This window comes from Chamaea fasciata, unplaced genomic scaffold (assembly GCF_029207755.1).
Source record: "Chamaea fasciata isolate MVZ Bird 193981 ecotype frontalis unplaced genomic scaffold, bChaFas1.0.hap1 SCAF_1, whole genome shotgun sequence".
In the NCBI taxonomy this organism is placed as follows: Eukaryota; Metazoa; Chordata; class Aves; order Passeriformes; family Sylviidae; genus Chamaea; species Chamaea fasciata.
In genome coordinates, this window is record NW_027094086.1 from 114,749,800 (window position 1) to 114,771,279 (window position 21,480).

Here is a 21,480-nt window from a genome sequence, read left to right on the forward strand (position 1 = left end):
TAAGCTTCAGACTGGAAGTTAAAGTGCCCTAAAGGATTCTTTATTCTAGTTGAAGTGCTCTGACTGCGCTGATCTTTTCTTTCTTTTCCTTTTCTTTTTGGTAGTATTTTAGGGGTTGTGGATTGTCAGGGAAGAAGTGCCATCTCTCTTGTTAGGAGCATTGGCAGCTAAAGCTACTTGGTGCCTTTTCAGTGATCTTAACAATCAGCAGTCTGCCAGAAAAGAAGGAGGACCTTGCAGAATTGCAGGTTATAGGCTACCCCAATTCAGAAGTGTGTCTGTAATTTAGAAAACTCGCAGGGCAGGTTGTGAGGTCCATGCTGTGGTTGGCCATCTCACTGGCTGTCTGGTTCTTCTCAAAAAAAAACCAAACCAAAACAAAACAAAACCTGTTTAAAATGTTACAACAGCTTTTGTGAAACTTGTGATTTAAAATCACATAATCTGAACCGTGACTAAGGTTATGAAGATTGTACGTTGGTCAAAGGACAAGAGATTACATTTCAAGACCAATGCTAGGAGAAGTACACAGGGAAGAAAGGGGAAAAAGCATTCCTGTCTCTATGCCAGAATTACCAGCTTTTGTTCCTGTGTTTGCCTGGTACCTCAGGTGGGCAGCACTCCCCAAAATGGGGTGGTCACACCTGGATTTGAACAGAGGTGTCACAGTAGAACTTCAGTGCTTTTCTGTGCAAAGAAATCTAATAGGACTCTTTCATCCCCATGAAATTTTCAAATATATCCTGACATCCTTGATTTCAGAATGTAGCACGTCAAGTAAAAGGCATTAGTCCTAACATTTGGACAACACCCATTTCAACTGGATCTTTTTCTAATACAGCGATGCTCACAAAGAAAGCAAGTTAGGTGGTTGTTTTTTTCCTATATTCACATAATTCCTTATTGTTCTTAATTTTATTTTTTTTTAAAGAATCCAGCTTGTTCTGGTGTAGTCTTTACAAGGAAACATTTCAGAAGATTAAATGAAAAGTCACATTTCAAGTCACATAGAGTATGTTTATGGTCTTTAACTACTGTTGTTACTCCAGAGCCATCTGGGACACGAACTCAGCTGCTGCAAAATTGTAAGGATCACTAGATTCCATTTAATTTGTCTTCTAAAACTGCTGATGAGCTTTAGACACAGGTGTCTGGGTAGCTCTGTGGAATGGCTGGGAGCAAACTGTTTTAGGCAGAATCCTTACAGGTGAATAGTGGATGTAAGCCCATTTTTCATAATCTTCATTCTGTCATCGTACTCCTCTGAGGAACTTTTGGAGCCTAGTGGTGGTTTTAGAAATGTATAAGGTAGTTTTAGAAGTAAGATGCATATGGAAGTAGCAATAATGAAGGAGAGACCATTTCACCACTGTTGGTGGTTGTCTGGAGATGAATTTCCTGACATTAAATTCCCAAAGTGCTAGGATGTCATCTGGTAACGTAGAATAAAAATGAGCAGTTTGCATCCCTATAATAATTATGGTGTTAAATCTGTGCTGGTTTCTTGCCTGAATTCCAATATGTTTGGTCTGAATTGTTTGTAAGGATACAGTCGTAATCGATGAAGAATGACAAAATTACCTTGGTTTGTTTGTGTTGTGTTGTCCAAATAAAAATCCCTTTTCTGTTTGTACCTGCATATATTTAATACTGGATCTACCTATTTGTGTATTACCCATTTGTAAATGGTGCTTTACAGTCATATGAAAAGAGATAGTGTCTTTTCAAGATCTTCCAAAATATTTTTATGTAATTATGGCTATTTTCTATAGCTTTTCTGGTTTTTAACACTTAATTAGGACAAATGCACCTGAGTGATTCAATTTTCTGTGCTGTTTGGTTACCCATGTTAGAAATTACTCTTTAACTCTGTGTGTTTGCTTTTTGGAGGATATCATGACTCATTATTTACTCGTGGGTAATCATCTTTAGTAAACAGTGCGTCTTGTGAGAGCTAATACAGAGCTCTGTGTGTATCAGTTAGAATGAGACCCTTCGATTCAAAAAGTTCCTGCCAGCTGTCACCTCCTCAGCTAATATCACCTCATAATATAGAACTAGTCACAAAATACAGAAGTAATGTTTGTGCTTCGAGAAACAGGAAAGCTTGCAAATAAACCAGAACTCAGTAACATGTATGACTTCAGGGCTGCAGCAAAATATATCTGGGCATATTATACTACAGATTACTGTTTTCTGTCTGGTATCTCACTGCTGTGTTTAGTTAGCATTGTATACATTTTCAATTAATGGAAGCAACAAAAAAATGGCATAAAATAGAAAAACTTAATCTTGTCCTTTTTCCTGCTGTGGGAAGAAAATATACTTTGTATCTATTACCAGTTCCTTTCCTTAACATGATATCCTAGGTTTAGATTTTGAATCATTCCCTGGCTGACTAAGTGATGACTCGCTCGTTTTGTCTCCTATTTATAAAAGAAGTGAAAAGATTTAGCTCATGAATTTTTCATACAGACTACAGATGTACTGGTTGGGGCCAAATGCTGTCCTCAGTTACAAGTCAGTGTCGCCGGTGAGCTGTCAGTGGCAGCGTTGTGAATGTATTTCAGCGTAGTACTGAGATTTACTTGTTTTGTTTCTAGTGTGCGTATGAGGGTAAGAATTAGGGAGATGGTAGATAGGCTGATTTTAAAAATAGATAGGAAATAGAGGTTCATTTTCCAGTCCAACATGCTGCTGCCAGTACTGAAGCAAGAGTAAAACCATTACTCACTGCCCTGCGGGTGCTGCACCCTGCAATGAATGAGTACCAGATTTTAGAATATCTAGTAACATTATGAAAAACTGAAGTTGAAGCAGAAGTTCAGATCTTAATTAGTGAAACTGCCTTTCCACCTTTGGTGCTGCCAGCCAGAAAAATCTGATTATATTTTCAACTTTCCCAAACGGACTTTGCCTTTTCCCTTCTTAGGAGCTGCCTGTGAAACCAAGAGCAAGGAAAGGTGTAGCACAGAAGGCAGCTTCACATGCCTTCATAGCCTGGTTGCAGGTTGGTAATATCCCTCTGTAGTTTTACTGTATTCTTTCAACCTCCCTGTTTTTCTGTACTTTGAAGTTAAAAACCAAGTTAACCTTTGACCAAGAATTTCAAAATCACCTGGTAGAAAGCCCTTCCCTTTCTGCTGCCTGATAAATGACAAACTCTCCTCTACATATAGGACTCAAAAAACCTCTGTAGAAAAGACGTGAGGCTTTATTAATTCTGAATTGCAGTTTTTCTGGCTAAATCTCTTTAGGAGGAGGCACCTCCTCCAAGTGTTTGAAGCTCTTCCTTCCTTTTGGACCTGGAGAATAGAATACCGAGCAAAAATAATTAGAGTGAAAACGTTAGCAGCACTGTCGTGATGTGAAGACCTTACCTGCAGCTGGGGTCTGCCAGGTAAATGAAGATGGCTGTCAGCCTGGCCAGCTCAACACCTGATATAAAAGAAGAACCTGCACAAAGAAAGCTAAATGGAAATATGCCCCTGCCATGTGGTTTTTGTTCTGTAATGATGAAGAAAAAAATCCCTTTGTTCTGAGCTTAAGGCTGTTTTTTCCCCAATGCTTGTCTCATTCAGCGTCTATTTTCTGAAAAAGGGCATGGGCCTTTGCTGGTTTCACAGCCCTCTGCAGCTAGTGGACATAGAAAGTCTTCTCAGCCCCTGTACTAAATTTCAACAGAAAACAAAGAGCATTGTCTGGTACAGGGTAGATGGTATATTTCATATTTGAAATTCCAGTCACTGCTCCCTGCATGAGCATCTTGAGGTTTCTGCATGAATCTGTTAGCAGTTCCATAGATTTCTGTCCTCTAGTAAGGCTTTTTCAAACTTTTTTTCCTGTTCCTGTGTCTGGATGGCTCGCAGGGGCGCTCATGGGCTCTGCTCTGTCCGTGGGAGGGTTTTGTGTCAGGGGAGGGCTGGGTATTGGTACCTCATAGGCATGACACCCCTGGGCGCTCTGTGAGCCAGTGCTGTGCCTGCTTACATCCCCCTCCTGGCAAAAGGCTTCACATGGAGGAGGCTTTCTGTCAGATGCACAGGGTAGCATCAGGGGCATGGCTCAGCAGACCTGCAGTTCTGAGCGAGAGGGGGAGATTTACAGACTGCATCATGGTCTGTAGAGTTGGGTGAGTGGTCAGCACCTCTCTTGCACCTATAGGTAGTCCAGCAAACTCTGCAGTGTTGTCTGTGCATATGTGCTTCAGGTTGGGAAAGTCAGAGATTCCTGCTTGTGATGCAGCTCTGAAAGCATCGTGGTAGGACGCTTTTAGTACTTTTCCAGTAGGTGATATGTACCTGGAAGGGACATTCTTCTGAAGGAGGCAGTGTTATTTATTGTGGGATACACAGGGAAGGTAGGTGGGACATGAACTCCTGAAGTACTACCAGGATAATGCAAGATAGGTCTTTTAAGAGAAATCATAAACATGCATGGCACATATACACGGTAAAGTGTCTCCTGTAAGACTCATTTTTCCAGTGTTGCCTAATCAATTTGGTACGCTGTTTTTGAAGGTTTGATTTCTTTTATGCCTTGTGTCTCCTTCTGGTATTCAGATGTCTGGCTGGTGAGGCCTTTTAATGTTATATGTTGTATTTATAGCCCTTATGAACTTGTCTTGCAAAATCACTAGATTTTAATCACTTACTTCTTTGAGAACTGAATCTTAAATATGCAGACTCCTTGGCACTTAGACAGCTTTATTTGTCTATCAAAATACATTAAAGGCAAGTCAGTCTATTGGAGCTATCTTGAAAGGGTTACTGATTAAGTTATCAGCTTTATCCATGGGCAGCACAGAGGTGAGTAACAGTAGATAGATGGACAGATTGGAAAAGAATTATTAAAGTATCTTGGAGTCGTAAACTCCTGTTTTAGCAGAGCAAGTCTGTCATTATCTGTTTTGCTCTTTCTGTGGGAAGTTCTGATCTCTCTAAGGCTGTTGCTGAGTGCCATTTTGAAAATCTTGTCAAGGATAATCGCTGTTGCGAAGGTAGATGTTCACACATTCTGGAAGATGCCTGGGATATAAAAATGGTGTTGTCTCTAACTACCCATTTCCTTGCTTTTTCTCTTCTTTTCCTGAAGTTTTGAAAAAGAGGTATTGGGGAATGATGGTAGAATGGATGGACTCAATCCATTTTTGAGTTTTTTGAATTCCATCTTTTCTTTGTTTCGTCTTTTGATTTCTTCTTTTCTTTGAATTTCCTGGATTTTTATTTACCTTTTAAATTATTTTCTGTGGAGAGTTAAAATTCTCAGAGAGGGTTTTAGACATAGAATATGAACCGTACCAACTGAACAAAGAACAGTTCCTATTGTAGCGTGTCTGTGTGGCAACATGAACACAGAATGGAAGAAAACAGGATATTAAGAAGGAATCTCAAAGATGTGATAAGTCCCCCCTTCTTTGCTACTAAAATACCTTAAAAATTGAGAGAAAGCTGATAAGGCAATGTGTTGAAGATAGGCAATATGCTGTATAAAAGCACAAGTTTAGCTTTCAGCTTACATAATAGACAGGGGAAAATGTCACTTCAGATTATACTAGGTGCACTAAATGCCTTGTCTATTAAAAGCAATTGAGGTTTTTTTCCTGCTGTGCTGGCAGATAGAGCTGCTGTCTGCCATGCTGTAGCATTCAATCAACACAATTTCAGCTATGTTGATTTTTTTTCTTCCCCCGGAAACTCTATGTCTGTCAGTCACTTTGCAGAACTTGCTTGGATATAAAAGTTGTGTGACAAGGAAGCAGGCTGCTGTTTCATCAATCTCTGCTTTCCAGTGTCTTTTCTCGGGGCAAAGCAGAATTTTGGAATTAAGAGTTTTGGAATGTCAATTCTTCAAATGTTGTGCAGGCAAACTGCTACTTATGCTAATTTTACTAGGTAAATTTTGGAGATTTTTGATCCTTAGCATTTATATTCAGTGGTAGAAATAGGATATGTTTAGTTTAAACTTTTAGAGCCACAATGTTTGAAATGGGCTGATGTAGCATTATGTACTATGTCAAAAAAGGAGACAATCTTTGGTTATTGCTGTTATGATTTTTCTTCTGAAACACAGGCAGAAATTGTTTAATTTGTGAGCAATATAAAGTATTTTTCCTACATTTAAGAAAGAGGCTTATTTTTGTGTTTGTTTATTTTTAACTAGCCAGTTGAAAACCTTGGCTGTTGTGTTTTGTTTTGCTTTAGGAAAGAAACTAGCCAAAGTCTAGCTTCTAGATCTTTCATTTTATCCAAATTATGGTGCTAGTCTGCTAAGAGTTAAGGAATTTATTTTTTGCTGGGTTTTGATACTAGATACAGGATCTTAAATTTTCAAAAATGACTCATGATTTGGCAAAAGGCCATTTTAGAGTGTGTAACCTAAAACATCTGAAGGATAGTATTCAGTTCTTCCTGGAAACAAGATTCCATTAAAGATGTTTCAGTTGGTCAGAGAAGTGCCCAGGCATCCAAAATCACCACTCGTATGTGTAAACTGAGCTTATTAGATTTCCTTCCAGACTGTGTTTGAAAGCTTTAAATAGTTTGAAAAAGTTAGGAGATCGAAATCAAACAGATTTTTACATCCATTTGTAATTACATAATACAATGTGATGATCGTATAACTTATGATATAATGTCATTTATTATAAAACAATTGTGTTATTATTGCCTGTATTAATGCAAGGGAAGGCAAACAGGCATAACTGATGACTAGACAGCATGTTAGGTTCTGCTCTTTTGTATACTACAGTATAGAATCCCCTGTAATTTTCTCTTTACAGCCCTTACAACACAACAATTTTGTGGCTGTTTCATGGAATCACAGAATCATAGAATGGTTTGGGTTGGAAGGGGCCTACCAGGGGCAGAGATGCCTTCCACATGATCAGGTTGCTCAAAGCCTTATCCAGCCTTGCTTTGAATATGTCCAGGTTAGGGCACCCAGAATTTCTCTGGAAAACCTGTGCCAGTGCCTCATCATCCTCAGAGTAAAGAATTTCCTCCTAATATCTTATCTGAGCCTGCTCTATTGCAGTTGAAAGCAATTCTGTCTTACCCTGTGTCTGCATGTCCTTGTATAAAGTCCCTCTCCAGCTCTCTTGCAGGTGCCCTTTAGGTGCTGGAAGGTGCTCCAAGGTCACCCCAGAGCCTTTTCTTCTTCAGATTGAACAACCTCAACTCTCAGCCTGTCTTCATCAGAGATGTTCTCCAACCCTCTTACCGTCTTCATGGCCTCCTCTACTCGGTCCAACAGAAAACTGCTAAGCAGCCTGACATAAAAGAAAAAACTAAATCTTACAGAGCAAAATGTAAAACCTAGCAAAGGTTCTTAGAACAACAGCACCAAAATCAAAAGTTTCATCGAGTGACTATATATTGGTAGATAAAAGTGGTGTGCTGTGTTTATTTCTGCCAAGGAAACATTGTTCAGATTTTTGTCACCTGTGAGGATCATCTGAACCAGTAAATTGTCCCCAAAATATATCCATGAAGGCAGTCCATAAGCACGAGCTTGTTGGTGTATTTCATTCCCAAACACTGGCTGTTTCTACTGCTAAAACAATCAGGAAAATAATTTGAACATTCTAGATAAAAATATCTGATTTCAAATAGATGAGACTGTCATGGTTATATTTTGTGTTTACAGCATCATTTTAAGCACAGCATAAAATGGAAATTAAAATCATTTAAGAGTTCACCATGGATGTGTCCTATGGGTCAGGTTTTCAGTTCGTTACTGTTCTGAGTGAAGAAAGCAGGTACAAAGCAGAAGGAAATCTAAAATAGTTCCATGAAACAAGGAGCTGCTCATCAAATAATCTGATAATAAGTTGTCAGCATCCAGTGGAAGACGTGTTCATAGTTAATTATTTTGATTCTTTGTCGGTGAGGAAACCACAGAGTGTTCTGTCCAAGTTTTTAAAGATGCCATCCAAAATGCTGTCCAAGATTTTGATTAAAACAGAGTATGCCTTTTGCACAATGAGTTGTTGTGGCTGGATCTAATTAACAATGAACAATTGGAACTACGAGAGAACAAAATAAAATAATGATTCAGATAAATTATAGAGGTTTTCCATTACGTAGTCTGTATGACAGATCTCAAATACAAAAATCGCAGATTGTGGGGTTTTTTATTTCAGGATCAAACACCAAAGTTGAAATATTACATGTAGCAAAAGCTCTTTTGGTTTGTAAAATTAAAAATGTGGCTTTCTAATTCATTGTATCTTAGCTGTTAAATTCACTTGCGTTGTCATAGAATCACAGAATATCCTGAGCTGGAAGGGACCCACAAGGATCATGGAGTCCAGCTCCTTGCCCTGTACAGGACAGCCCCAAGAATCACACACACCATGTGCCTGAAAACATTGTCCAAACACTTCTTGAACTCCTTCCTTTTAAACACGAAATTAAACATTTATGAAAACGTTTTCTGAATGAAATGGAAAAGAGAGAAAGTAGAATATTTGTGTCTTAATATTGCCTATGGACATGGAATCATGCATCAGAGGGATTAAGCTGGAAGACTGTGAACCTCTGCCACTGTCCCCTGTTTTCCCTGTCCATCTCCTCTGCAACAGGCTTTGAGCCCCTCCTATCACCACCAGCTCTATGCTAATGTGGAAGGATAGTAGAGGTGATGCTGCCCATTCTTCCCTCCAGTCAGATTGGGACCACTCAGCCCCTTTGTGCCTTGGGTTTGCTCCAAGTGCCTCCTACAATTTTATTCCTCCTTGTGCATCCTGTTGCACTGCCTTCCTGCAGCCCTGACTGGTTCAGGGATTCATGGCAGAAGACAAAACATTGTAATTAATATATTTTTTAAAAAAAGATTATGCTTGGGAAACATATTGTTGGTGCAACTGATGTCTTTTGCATGGATCTGGAATTCCCTTGACCATCTAATTAATCATAGTCCCTGTCTCCATAAAAGCAATTAATAATAAAGGTGGGTTTTTTTGGTCATACATTGCACTAGCAATTGTTCCAGCGTGTTCAGGTGTAACCTTAAAAATCCAATACAGAATTGCATGGGACTGATACCAGTAATCAGTTATTTAAAAAATCTGAACTAGGAAAGTGAATCACTTATCTTAGAGAGGAGGTTTGGGAAAGTAATTCCAATTTTATTTACTGTATTTTCTTGAATAACGGTCAGATTCTCCCATTTTAGTTTACCAATAAGCTAGTAAGGTCAAAACCATCTCAGAATAAATTTGTACGAAGTGTTTTGACTTCGTGATTTCCAGCTCAATGTTTTACTGTGAGGAGATGTAGAAATCAGTGCAACTTAACAAGAGTGGAAACTGTGGTGACCATTACTAAATAAAAAAAATGTGCTTCATGTAGTAAAATAACTTCTCTGCTACGTTCTGCCCATGGAATATATTGAAGTGAAACCTAACATCATCTTTAATTCTGATGGTGGGGTGCTTGAAGTCATCTTTGCTTTTGTGTTTCCTCACTGTTGGGACAAGCTGGCTGCCAGCCAGCTTCAAAGCATCCTCAGGGCACAGCTGGAACTGGACTGGGTCTCCTGGGGAATGCTGTGCAACCAGCCACAGGTCTCTGGTGCACTGGGAACACCTCTTCTTGGGAAGCTGCTGGTGAAACAGGAGATCCAAAATACTGGCTGCATCCCCCTTGGTTTAGGGCATCCTGCTCTTGTGTGTCCAAGTACCTTTCATGACCAGATGGACCAGTGCAAAGGCAAAAATATGGTCTTTGTCCTTGGTGGTGTTGTCACTGGTGCTGGTGTCCTCCCAGGAGCCTGATCTGTAGCCAGAGGTGCTCCTTGCTCCGTGGCTCTGCTCCCGCCTGTCATGCAGCTGCTGGCACGGCACTCTCCAGCTCTTGGGCCCTGCTCCCCACTCACTGCCAAGGCTTGCAGCAGCTGACATGCTTTGGCTGGTTGCTGGAGTGCATCACCTGCCTTTAGTGTAGTTTGTTTTGGGCTCAAGGTTTGCCTTGCTCATTCATCATCTTTTGCTAACCATAAAACAGGTATATGCTACCAACTTCAGCCTACGTAGGGGGAGCTAGGCAGAGTCTGCGGGCATCCTTTAGCATGACACGCATTTAAAATCCCTTTTATGGTAAAAGATCCCGTACTATAAGCAGTGATAATGCTCAGAGGATTTCTTTTAAAAAAAACTTGTTTTGCCTATAGTATTTCTTTTAATACATCCTTACGCGTAAACCCTCTCAGCATAATTACAGCTTTGTAAATCCCCATTATTTGTTCTCCCTTTATAACAAAGGATTTGTCTGTTGAGTTACAATTGCAAAAGTACCTCATAAACCCAGCAGCTGAGTATTATCTGTGATATACTGGAAGAAACAAGCAAATACCACCATCTTTCTAAAAATACAGAAGTGTAAATGAAGCCTTTTTTTATGGAGCATCCAAAGTGAGAGAAATACCACTTTCCCCTTGGCTGCTAGTTGTACATTCAAAGTTTTCAGTGTGCATGAATCCCGTTTTGAATTTGAATACCTTGTTAGATTTTTTTTTGTTGTTTTTCTGTTTTCTTTTGGTAGAAATAAACACAAAAGGCAATTCCAATGGATTGGCTTTGATACATTACTACATAGTTCCTAAACAGATACCTCGGTCAGTTCATCTCTTAATTGGAGTTTAGCCCTATTCCACCATTAAAAAAAAAAGAAAAGCCCTGAAACTACAGCATACTTGACCTTAGCTCCAGAAAATAAAGCAAATATAGTTTCTTAAGGTTTTTGTCCTGTTAGCTTAGCCAGAAAACCTTGATTCAATAAGATTTTTAATTTATTCATAGTTGATTATCACTAGCAAATGATGTCATTGTCACTAAAAGTGTTTTCCACTGCCTCTCCACAGAAGATAAAGAGAAGTTAGGCAACTGCAGACACTAATGAAATATAACTCAGTTTAAGTGAAGATTTATATTTGCTCTATGTACTGGGCACAAGGAGGCATTTTCCAAAGCCCTGTTTTTAGAAATACCTGTTTCTGTTTCATTGTCTGTTTCTTATACTGGCAACCAAAACTGCCATTTGAAAAACACTTCCCAGCAGAATTGTGGGCCCGATGATTATACAGCCTTGTTGTACAATGCACTTTAAAATCTTTAGAGTACCATAAATAAAAAGAAATAACTCTTCTCTTTGAGCTTGCTTTCAGTGACTTTCAAATGTCAGGTTTCCATTTTATTTGTTCTTCGGGTACTTTTCATAGCTCTCAATATGCAGTATGCAGAGTGTAAGGCCATTTCTTGCTCAAATCACGAATTCTGTGCCACAGTTCTGAACTGCATTGGGGCAATTTACTGGGACACATGCTATACATAGGACTTAAATGAGGGCACGTGCCATACAGGTAGATAAGAGTAGAAGAAAGAAATGTAACAAAAAAAGATCCTAAACTCAAAGCAGTTACGGTGTTACAGACCAGTTCACCATATTTTTCCCCCATTAGATGCATGTATTAAACCTTTGCTTTCATGAAAGTTGCCTTAATTTTGGATGGAATTGCCCTGATAGCTGCATTCCAGTGTGCAGGTGTGGTGGTTGTCATCCACCATCCCAAGAAGAGCAGAACAGCACCAGTTATTAGAAAAAGCAGTGGGGGAAAAAATATGTGTTCTGGATGTATCATGAGTTGGAGGCTGCCAGGCTTTATTAAGTTCTAGGATGTGTTGGGTTGGTAGTGACACCCTGGAAAAGATAACATAACAAAGTCTGTCATGTTTTATTCTAGGACTCAATAATGAACTTTACTGGCTGGGGATATTATGCAGCAATACTTACTGTACATTTGTTCTTCAAGATGCTAGCTTATTTAATTCGGCCATCTCACAGGAGATAAACCAGGGACAATTAAGAAAATCATAATCATTCACTTGTCAGTGGGGTAATTATAAACAGAAAAGTATGTGCTTTCTGAGAAAAAGTATGGAGGTCCAAGTCTTGTCTCTGCAGTACATTCTTTATGCTTACTCAGACATATGGACAATGATGAAAATCAGGCGTCTGGTGTAAAGCAGTCTGAGTCTAAGGATGATTGAATGGCTGAAGAAACCTTGTTTTGGCTGTCGCAGCTTGTCTGCTCCCTGCGTTCCTCTTCTGTAAGCCTGTGGAGGAGGGGAGAAAATTCCAGGGTGCTGTTTGTCCCATCAATCTCAGAAGTGGTGATGTCCACCCATAGTTGCAGTATATGGTTACACACGTGGGATGAATACCTCTGGGTTCCCAAAACTTCCCACGTCAACATTGTCATACTTTGCATATGAGCTTGAAGGTTCCCCTTAGATTTTGACTATTAGCTGGTTGGGTATTTTAAAGTTTTGATGAATATCAATAATTTAAAAATATGTGTGATGGCTTGTTTTCAACATCCTGATGCTTTTCACTATTGAGTCTTTGGTCCTACAGAAGGTTTTCAAGCCTAAGGGGAATGCAAGGTTTCTCATCAGCTACAGTGTGCATCGTTGTGCTTTCTGTGGCACTGGGTCAGGCCCTATGGAGATGACATCCTTAAATACCCTTCAGAGGAAGAAAATAATTGGATTTAGGGCATATGATTATGTTATGTACAGAGAAAAAAGCTGCCTTTTTCTCGGATTTACTTAGTTCTCTTGAATTCAATTAATTCTTACATTACAAAACTGCATTAGCTTTTCTTTTTAATGGCATAAACAATGTGCTTTTTCTATAAAGAGTGGTAGAATAAGTTTGAAGGTTTTAAACAGTTATTTTTGGTACAGTTTTTATTTTAAAGGTAAATTAATTAATCATTGTACTTTTCAAAGTCGAAGAATTGCGACATTAACATTTCTCATGTAAATACAATGTACTGTAATAGAACTTGAAGGTCTACTAGCCAAAGTGCATTTAATCTTGTTAATTCTTCATTAAAGCAGAGAATTGTTATGGAAATGCTGGCAAAACAGGACTGCAGACATTATTGTCTGTGGACTCATCATTTACTGAGGAGGATAATAGCTTCTGGACAGTATTTCTGTAGCATTTTCTGTAAAGCAGTTTTGAGCTCTTTAGTATGGTCTCAACAAGCATACAGAAGTAGCAATGGTGATTTTTGTTTCCACATTATTCCATCTCTGAACAGTTGGGTCAAGCTACCTGGCTGTTGTTTAAGACTCCTTAGACGCAGGAGGACGACTAGCTTCCAGAAAAATGATTGAAGTCCCTGATTTCTATGACAGCCAGTCATCAAGAGCAATAATAAATGATGATTCTTTCTTGGGTACTTGCCTGGGGAGCAGGACAGGTGTGAGATGGTGCCTCTTGGCTGGTCATGTTGGTGGGGCAGCAGAGCACATATTCCACTTGCATTTGGCAGTCCCTGCATAGGCAGGTATAGCTGTGGGTGGGGTTACGTGCAGTTTTTTGGCAACAGTGGTTAATTTTTAATGCTTTAAATGGAGCTATTTTATGAGCTTTCTGCCTCCCAGCTATGATCTTGTTCTTGCTGTCCAATCTAAACACAGGCTTTCTTCTGCCCTTTTATCCTGCAGAGAGCCTATAGCTGCATGCTGATTATGATTAGCATTGTTCTGGAAGTGAACACTCTCAGGATGCATCCCTAGGTCCCGGAGTTCAGACTGTGCACACAGGCCTATCTGCTGCCTCGCAGCACCAAGCGATCCAAGGCACACTGTGTAGAGTTCCAGAACTGGGAATGCCTGTCACAGATTAGAACTTTGGCATGCTGCAGTCATGGCTTTTTGCTCTGCAGAGTGCATGGCACGACTTGCTAACTTACTGCAGATACTGGAACTGTGAAATCAAATGGGCTTGAGTCAAGACTGCTGGGGCAGGAAGAATTAAATTAACTTTCTGTGCCAGCAGAGTTCCTTGCATCTTGAGGATAAGCTTTGCTGAGGGAGGTCAGTGAGATTTTTCCCAGCTGTCTTTTTCTTTTCCCTATGTTTTTTTGTTCTTTTTTACTCCACCTCCACTGACATGCTTTTAATTCTGACTGTGAGCTGCTAAACAGAAGAACTGAAAGCCAAACTTTAAGAACGAATCTTAAAGCATTTTTAAGAACAAATTTATCTCCTGGTTAGGATTGTTCTTCCCCCACCCCTTTCTTTTTCCTACCTTGGCTCTGATGGAATGAGAACTCTCTGGCTTTTTCAGTCCTGGTTTGCTTTCTGGGATCTTTTGTGAAAAAGGAAGTTGTAGTTACTTTGTTCAATCAGTCTCTTTGTGGACCTCTGAACACCGGAGCGTCCTGCAGGGACTAAAAAAGTAAACTGAAAAAAATTCTGGGGTGAATCTGTCTAGAGGACTGAATAGATTTCCATCTTTTGGTAGCTTTGTTGTCTACTAAATGAAGATGTCTGTGATGGGCGTGAGGAACTTGAAAGTAAGTTTTAATAGGATGAATGGGATTTGATGGATAAGAAGAAAAGTATAAGAAGAAAAGTACTGCTCTCACCCCTAATCTGGTATCTGTTCAAAGACTTAGGCTGAATATGTACTTTATATCTAAATTTTCTGAAGAGCACCTGGATGTCTTCTCTCCTACAGTGTACTGGATACGTGTTGGATCATATGGAAATGAGTTATTTTAGCTAATTGGGTGTATTCCTTTTAGGGATCAAACCCATATTTTAGTTAACAACAAGTTATCTTCAGGTTTTCAGTTTCTGCTTAGCAGCATACAACAAAAAAGGTGAAATAATAATGACTGAAACAAAAAGGAACATTTTTATTTGTACAACTCCATGCAGTCAGAAATTTTCTACGTGTTAAAGTAGGAAATTTTCATCTGTGTCTATTCTGCTGTCTGATCATTTTAGCAATATTGGTTTCCTGTGGTTCAACAAGTGAGTCTTCCTTAAGAAAAATCATGAACAGCTTCAGTAGCAAAGTACATTGTTTTAGCAATCTCTATCAGTAGGTTTTTTTTAGTGGTAATTATAGTATTTATAAAACTGAGAAGGTTCATAAATTGTCCTGAAAAAGATGGAACTGGAAAAAAGATTTACAATTTTTTTTTCTTTTTTTTTGGTACTTGTATTGAAAAGATAATTGTAAATACACCTTGTTGAATTTACAGAACCTCTTGTCACTGAGTGTGGACAGTTGTCTACTTAGTTTAACTTAATGGTACTGATGTGCCTTTGAGGCAGTCTGGTAGAATCCTCCTAGAGTCTGTCCAAAGTTAACACGTTTGGTGATTGGCAATGAGTATAGTTTTTACTGTAAAGAGGCATATGCTTAGCAAAATGACACATCTGAATATTGCAATGTAAATGTCCTCACTTTTTTACTTTTTTTTTTCTGTAGCACTCTCCCCCTCCATCTAAGTAGTAGGCATTAAGGATGAAGGCAGTGGAAGCAGTTAACAGGAGATATATTTTAATTTTAATTTTAAATTCTTTGCCAAGGTGTTCGAGGTAGATAAGGCAGGAAACCTGTTAAGTCTACTGCAGAGACCATTGAATGCTTGAACCTCACTTATGCAGGACACACTGGAGTGGAGGATATCTCCACTTGGATAAAAGCCAGATCTTCTGAGGCTAGAAGATTCCTGCTACCTGATGGAGATAGTAGTGGGTCCTCTTGAGCAAATGTCTGCTGAGACCATCGGGCTAGACAGGCAGCAGGGCCGGCGAGAACCTGTGATAGGAGGTGCTCATGGCCCTCATTATAGCTTGTCCTATTATCAACAGCTAGATCAGATAAGGAAAACTTATGCAAATTGGTTTTTTAAGCATGCTAGGGTGGTGGTTATTTTTTTTTTTTTCTGGGAGTCATAAAGCCTGCCAAAGTAAGCTTTCATTCTTCTTTTAAAAATATGTAGGATGCGTTAAATATGCTTCAAAGCAGCTTGTGATGTGAGTGTTTCTAGCATAGAAATACTTTGCTTTAAAACTGTGGATCTTGTCACAAGTCCAGGATGACTTTTAGTCTTCTTCAGACTTGCTTCTGTACCTCCTTTAAGGTTAAAGCAGGCTAACCTGTAAGATACTCCTATCCCTTCCCAGAAGAAAACCGTTCTTGTCCCAGAAATTTTGTGCTGTGGGCTGCAGTTGTATTGTGACAGGTGAGTAACAGAGAATCGGGGATCCAGTATGTCCTCAGTTGCACTCTGGCCAGCTTCAATGGGTGTTTTGCATGAGAAAAGTAAGAAGGATTTGGCTCGTGCTGTAATAAATCCCACTCAATCCTATTGAAACCCTGCATGGCATCCAGTGATAAAATACTTACTGGTTCTGTCCCTTGATTCCTGCATGCAAAATCTTTCTTAAATTACCTTTTGTGGGTGACCCACGCCTGAAGCCAGACAGGTAAATGTGAATTAATCTGGTACTGATGCATGTTTTAATAGCTGATTACCAGAGGGAGCTGTAGAAAAATTAAACCTATGAGGATTTTATGTTTGACTAAGTAATTAAATGACCTTATAGTTATTCTTCTTCCTTTAAAGGTACACATGTGCAGGTACTCTGTTATGGGAAATCAGACTTTGTAAATGTCAACTCTCATGAGCTGACTCCTAAAAGTGGGATCTCATGGCTTTTCTGAAAATGGGTGGTTAATCCAATGATTTACTGCACTCCAGGAATGTCTCTCTTTAAAGTTTACCTGTTCCATTTGTGAAACAATACCATTTTATAGGTCTCTCAAAAATTTCAGGTGACCATACCCTAAATGAAGGGAAGAGGCACTTCTACTATTCTCCGAGCCTTTGTTTCCCTCAGATTGACAGATTCATTCCTAGAAGACTGTGTTTTAACCCTGCTGTCCCCCAACTCACAGTATTTTCACTGCAGAGCAAAGAATTCATCTCTTCAACCATTACATTGATTGCATGCTTTGAGGCCAAGCTTCGAATTTGTCCTTGGCAAAGATGAACAAGGTCTCTCCTTGTTTTCTCTTCATCTGTAAATCTCTAACCATACTGACTGATGCCTAATGAAGTGTACAGAAAGTGCTAGAGGTTGAGATGCTTTGCCTGTGACTCAGCATGATTTTCTCTGCTTTTCAACAAATACTGCTAATAATTGTCAGATTTTATTAGACTTGGCTTTTCATTTTCTATTTCATGCTGTATATTATGCTAATTTAGAAAATGAAATAAGAAAAAGTGTGATTTTGTTCTTGCATGCATTGGTGACAAAAGATGCAAATTTACTTCAGTGTTACCAGAATCCAATTCCCAATTATAATGCTGATGCTTATAGATGGTTCTCCCCAGTCGTAAAAAACTGAAAAAACCTCACGAAGAAATGAAAGGTTAATTAATATTTTTGCAGGCCTCAACATTCACTGATTGTTCTGAGTTATGCCTGAACTTTCCCAGAATACTCTTAAAGCTTTTTTTTTGTTTTGGTGGGGTTTTTTTAGTTTTGTGATGGGTGTTGGTAAATTGTTGACAAATGTGTCATACAGAGTGGCTGACAGGAGGTGTTTATTGAAATGTCTTGATGCTTTCATTCTTTTAAACTGCCACTGACCCGACCTTTTTTGGGGGGTTGAGCAGAAAATAGCTACTTTTAAGAAAACCTTCCAGGTTGAGAAACTCTTTGAATGGGCATACTGCTGTGCAAACCGATCTTATAATAAAAAATATCAAATGTCCAATAAAAGTAATGGCAACACAAACACTGTTCATGAGATAAAGCTTGAAGTGAAAATAAACCTACTGAGTGTGTCTAATCAGCCTGTAGTTTAGGTGGTGAATTGATGAGATCAGTTGTTTATATTGATATTTCCAAAGCATTTGAAATGTTTGTTCAGAACAGCTAATTAAGATGGCAAATAAATAAAGGCCTCCACTCAAGTGTTGAGAATGGTTAACCCTGCAAAATAATAGAGACTCACTATGGTTATGTAGAAAGAACCTTTTAGTTTTGGTGTTAATTGAAGTGAAACTAAAATACTTACTTCAGGAGGTTCTTTTTACCAAATGGATCCTTAATACAGATTTCTTTACTCTTTTCAGTGAAAGAACAGAAAATGAAGCTCTAATAAGGTAAGGTAATTTTATTTTATTCCACTTTAGTAGGATAGTCGAGTTAATTTGAGATAATTTTAACAAATATACTCAGCATTTTAGGCTAGATCCTGCACCAGTAGATTTCAGCATTTCACTGGTAGATCCCAGATTGGGTCAGTATGTCAAAGCATAAAAAAGAAAGAGTACAGTATTGCAAAATGAGTCTAACAACATTTAACTTTTTGTTGTTGCTGTTGTTACTGAACCGCTATTTGGTCCTTAATCAAAATAAGATGCCTTCATAGATTTGGAAACTTCATTTTGCCTGTAAGAACTAGAATTTAACGGTAAATATTTTTCAGCAGATGCTATAGTTTTCACTATGCAGTCAATGAAAATCTTCATTTTCTTCCAGTTGGAAAGTGGAATATTAGAGGATATGCTGATAAAATAAGCAGCTTGGTCACAGATTTTTGGTTTTTGAGATGTGGTGGTGGAAGTTTATGTGTTACGTAGTTTAATGAATAAAGGAGGGGTGAATTCTTCCAAGAGTGAATATTTCCTCTTATATCTAACATAATTCAGCTGCATTCTGAAAATGGATTGTGTGTCATCTGCTAGGTGGGCAAAAGGCAGAAGAAGGTCTTTCAATACACTACCAACTGCATGGGATGTTAAAAAAGTGGTGTTATCCTTCCATTTCTTCCATTGCTAGTGAGGATGCTGATGTTCATGTGGTGTGTCACCTAGAAAATGAAGCATCTGTGTCAAATAACAAAGCCAGGTGTACAACAGCAAGTTGTTCTGACAGGCAGCTGAAGTATGAGCCTGTTCAGAGCATTACAAAAATATATAATTACTTTTCTGTCGCAGTTAATATTTCAGTTATAACAGTCATTCTCAGGATTCCAAGGAAGGGAAGTGTTGCTGGTTCTTGTTTTCTTTTCCTCCCATATTTGCCTGGTTTGGTTTTTTGTATCAGTGATTAAAGTAAAACTTGCAGAATTGTTAGCTGGATTTCGTACACCTATTTTAAGTCAAACGGCTTCCAAATGGAAGAATGTTCAAAAGAAAATTTTTAAAAGCTGTTGACATCAGTAAAAGTTGATATGTCTGCATAAACTGTGCTCCCAATTTGCAGAGGGGCATTGGAATAGGGAAGAGCGAAGAGGGAGGCTTAAAAAAAAAAGGCATTTAAGCTATGCAAAATATAAACTGCTAGAAACCACAAGTGAGAAGAAATGTGAAGTACTAATGGAAAAAACAGTAGTGTTGTGAAAAAGTAATGAGGTGTCATAACAAATGGTGGTGTAAATAGCAGACTATCTTTGCAATTCTTACTTTGTATTGGTACATGGAGAGGATGTGCATCTATTTGCAGCTACAAAAGTGTGTGCTTATATAATACATCTCTGACAAGATGCTGCTGTTTTTCACCCTATCAGTGAGAAGGACTGAAAACCCTTCTGGAATAGGGCTAATGAAGCTAAGGAACTTTATAATGTGTTGAGAACCACATGGGTAGTGCAGGGATTTAGTAAATGCCAGGAGAAATTCTAGCTCTGAGCAGTCTTTGTACACTGATCTCATCAGCATCCATGATCCAGGAAGAACACAAATCCTCCTTCTGTCTCTTTACCAGGATTCAGCCATACAAGCACTGGGCAAACGTTGAAAAAACGAATTAAACTTGCTGTGTCTGTAGTTGATCACCTAACACAAGGGAGCCTTATGTGGAGCCTCTGAATGCTACTCTAATACAAATACCTAAGTAATGTGCCTAAGTAATATAGCATGACAGCAGTAAGGGGAAATTTACTTATTTTGTTTACCAGAGTCACGGCTGGAAGTATTTTAGCGTATACATTGTTCACTCCTGGATTTCTGCCTTGGCAGTGCCTGCAGAAGTACCAGGTCATTTTTATGTGATTTGACATATGGGCAGTAGAAAACCACCTGCCATCAGCCATCTTTTTCTTTCTAAGTTAACTGTAGTGTTTAGTAACTACTGATCCAGCCTGAGCTGGAATTTTTCAGCTAGGTTGAAAATGAAGCTGTGGAGGTTGCAGTGCTGTTCATCCCAAATTTCCAGGTCAATAGAAATGGGTGCTATGGAAGCTGGAAAAGCTTGTTAAGGAAGCTGTTTGGTGCCTTCCCCTGGCATTTGAACTGACTTTTCTCTTTTAGTCTCTTTAGTCAAAAGCTATCTCTAATACACCACCGCAGAGGCTGTGCAATTGACTCAGGAATCCCTGTTTTGGTTTGCCAAGCAGGCAAACTATTTATCTCAGGCAAGAGAATTTTGAGGTGTGATGTGGTTAGTATCTAAAGATACCAGTGTAGGGAGATGGGATAGGGCTCCAACAGACAAAAACGTGGCAAGATAAGGAAGAGGAGTTCATGGTGGAATTACGATACTGTGGGTGTAATTAACCATTGGAAATGCTTAGGAAGGAATGAGGTAGATCACTTGGAGTAATTAAATCAAGATTAGATCTGCTTCTGAAATATCTTCTAGTAGAGTTACAAGTTCTTGTGCTTTGTAAAGAAATTGCTGCATGAGGTATTACAGGCTGTGCCTGGCAGGAAGTCACACCAGATTACCATAAGAGTTCCTCCAGGCCTTTTAAATCCACATCTCCACCAACAAAGGCTCTTATGTGGTACAGGCTGCCACAGAATCTGCAAAATCTGAGGTGGAGCAGGTCACTCTTGTTTCAGTGGTGAAAAGTTGAAAAGTCTTTGAGCAGATCCTTGCAGAGACGCGGTGGTGTACGTTTTGTGTGCTTCAGTCCCGTGGACATACTGAGCCAGTTCTTGCCCTTGTCTGATCAGGGCTCATGAGTTTATGGGCTCATAAACACATCCTTCTGCATAATCTTCTAATATTTTGCCTGATTTATTTAGTGGTTTGCATTTTTTATTGAGTTCAGTGAAAAATTATAATTATTCTATGATGCTTATTGAATCCCTTCTGCGTTGCTAGTAAAGTCCTGAATGAGATCAGAATTTTTTTCAGTTACTCAGTGAGCATAATTCCATTGTCCTTAACGCAGGGTCTTCTATAGCCACTCTTAATATCCCTATGAGTAGAAAGGGCAGGGGACATTTTTTGCAGATTATGTAGAATTCCTTGGATAAAATAATGTGCTTTCTCCAAAACTGAAAAAGTAGTAACTTGTATGTTTGCTCTGGGACCTGCATGGAATACTGAGAATGGAGGACATTCATCTTTCAGTCCTCTTTAGCTACAGGGAAATGTATTCTTGTCTTACTGGGTAAGAGGTAGCAGATCCTTTTAATAGAAAACAGATTAAAATAGATCAAAAAGTAATTTTATACTAGAAGAAACACAAAACACTGTGGTGAACAAGAATAGCCCTGGCTCCTTCTTGTTACGTTGATAAGCTCATTAATTTCAACATTCAGAATTAATCAGGAATTACTGTGCAAAATCTTGCAAGTGGAAAAATCCATCAACTTAAGCTCAGAATTATGTCACCCTACTGTACTTAGGTTGCATAG

The 21,480-nt window shown here is 38.9% G+C and overlaps 1 protein-coding gene across 4 annotated transcripts in view; it reads left to right on the top strand.

The window, feature by feature from the left end:
• THRB (thyroid hormone receptor beta) overlaps nucleotides 1–21,480 on the top strand; it is a 158,259-nt gene that overhangs the window by 12,702 nt on the left and 124,077 nt on the right. For 2 of the 4 annotated variants that reach the window (XM_066194374.1, XM_066194382.1), the window contains exon 2: nucleotides 17,962–17,991. The exons of 1 other annotated variant lie outside the window; for it this stretch is intronic. The gene's annotated coding sequence lies outside the window, so the exon portion shown is untranslated. Of the gene's footprint in view, nucleotides 1–16,015; nucleotides 16,060–17,961; nucleotides 17,992–21,480 lie in introns of those variants that run through there. One more of the 4 variants, XM_066194390.1, reaches the window with a different exon arrangement.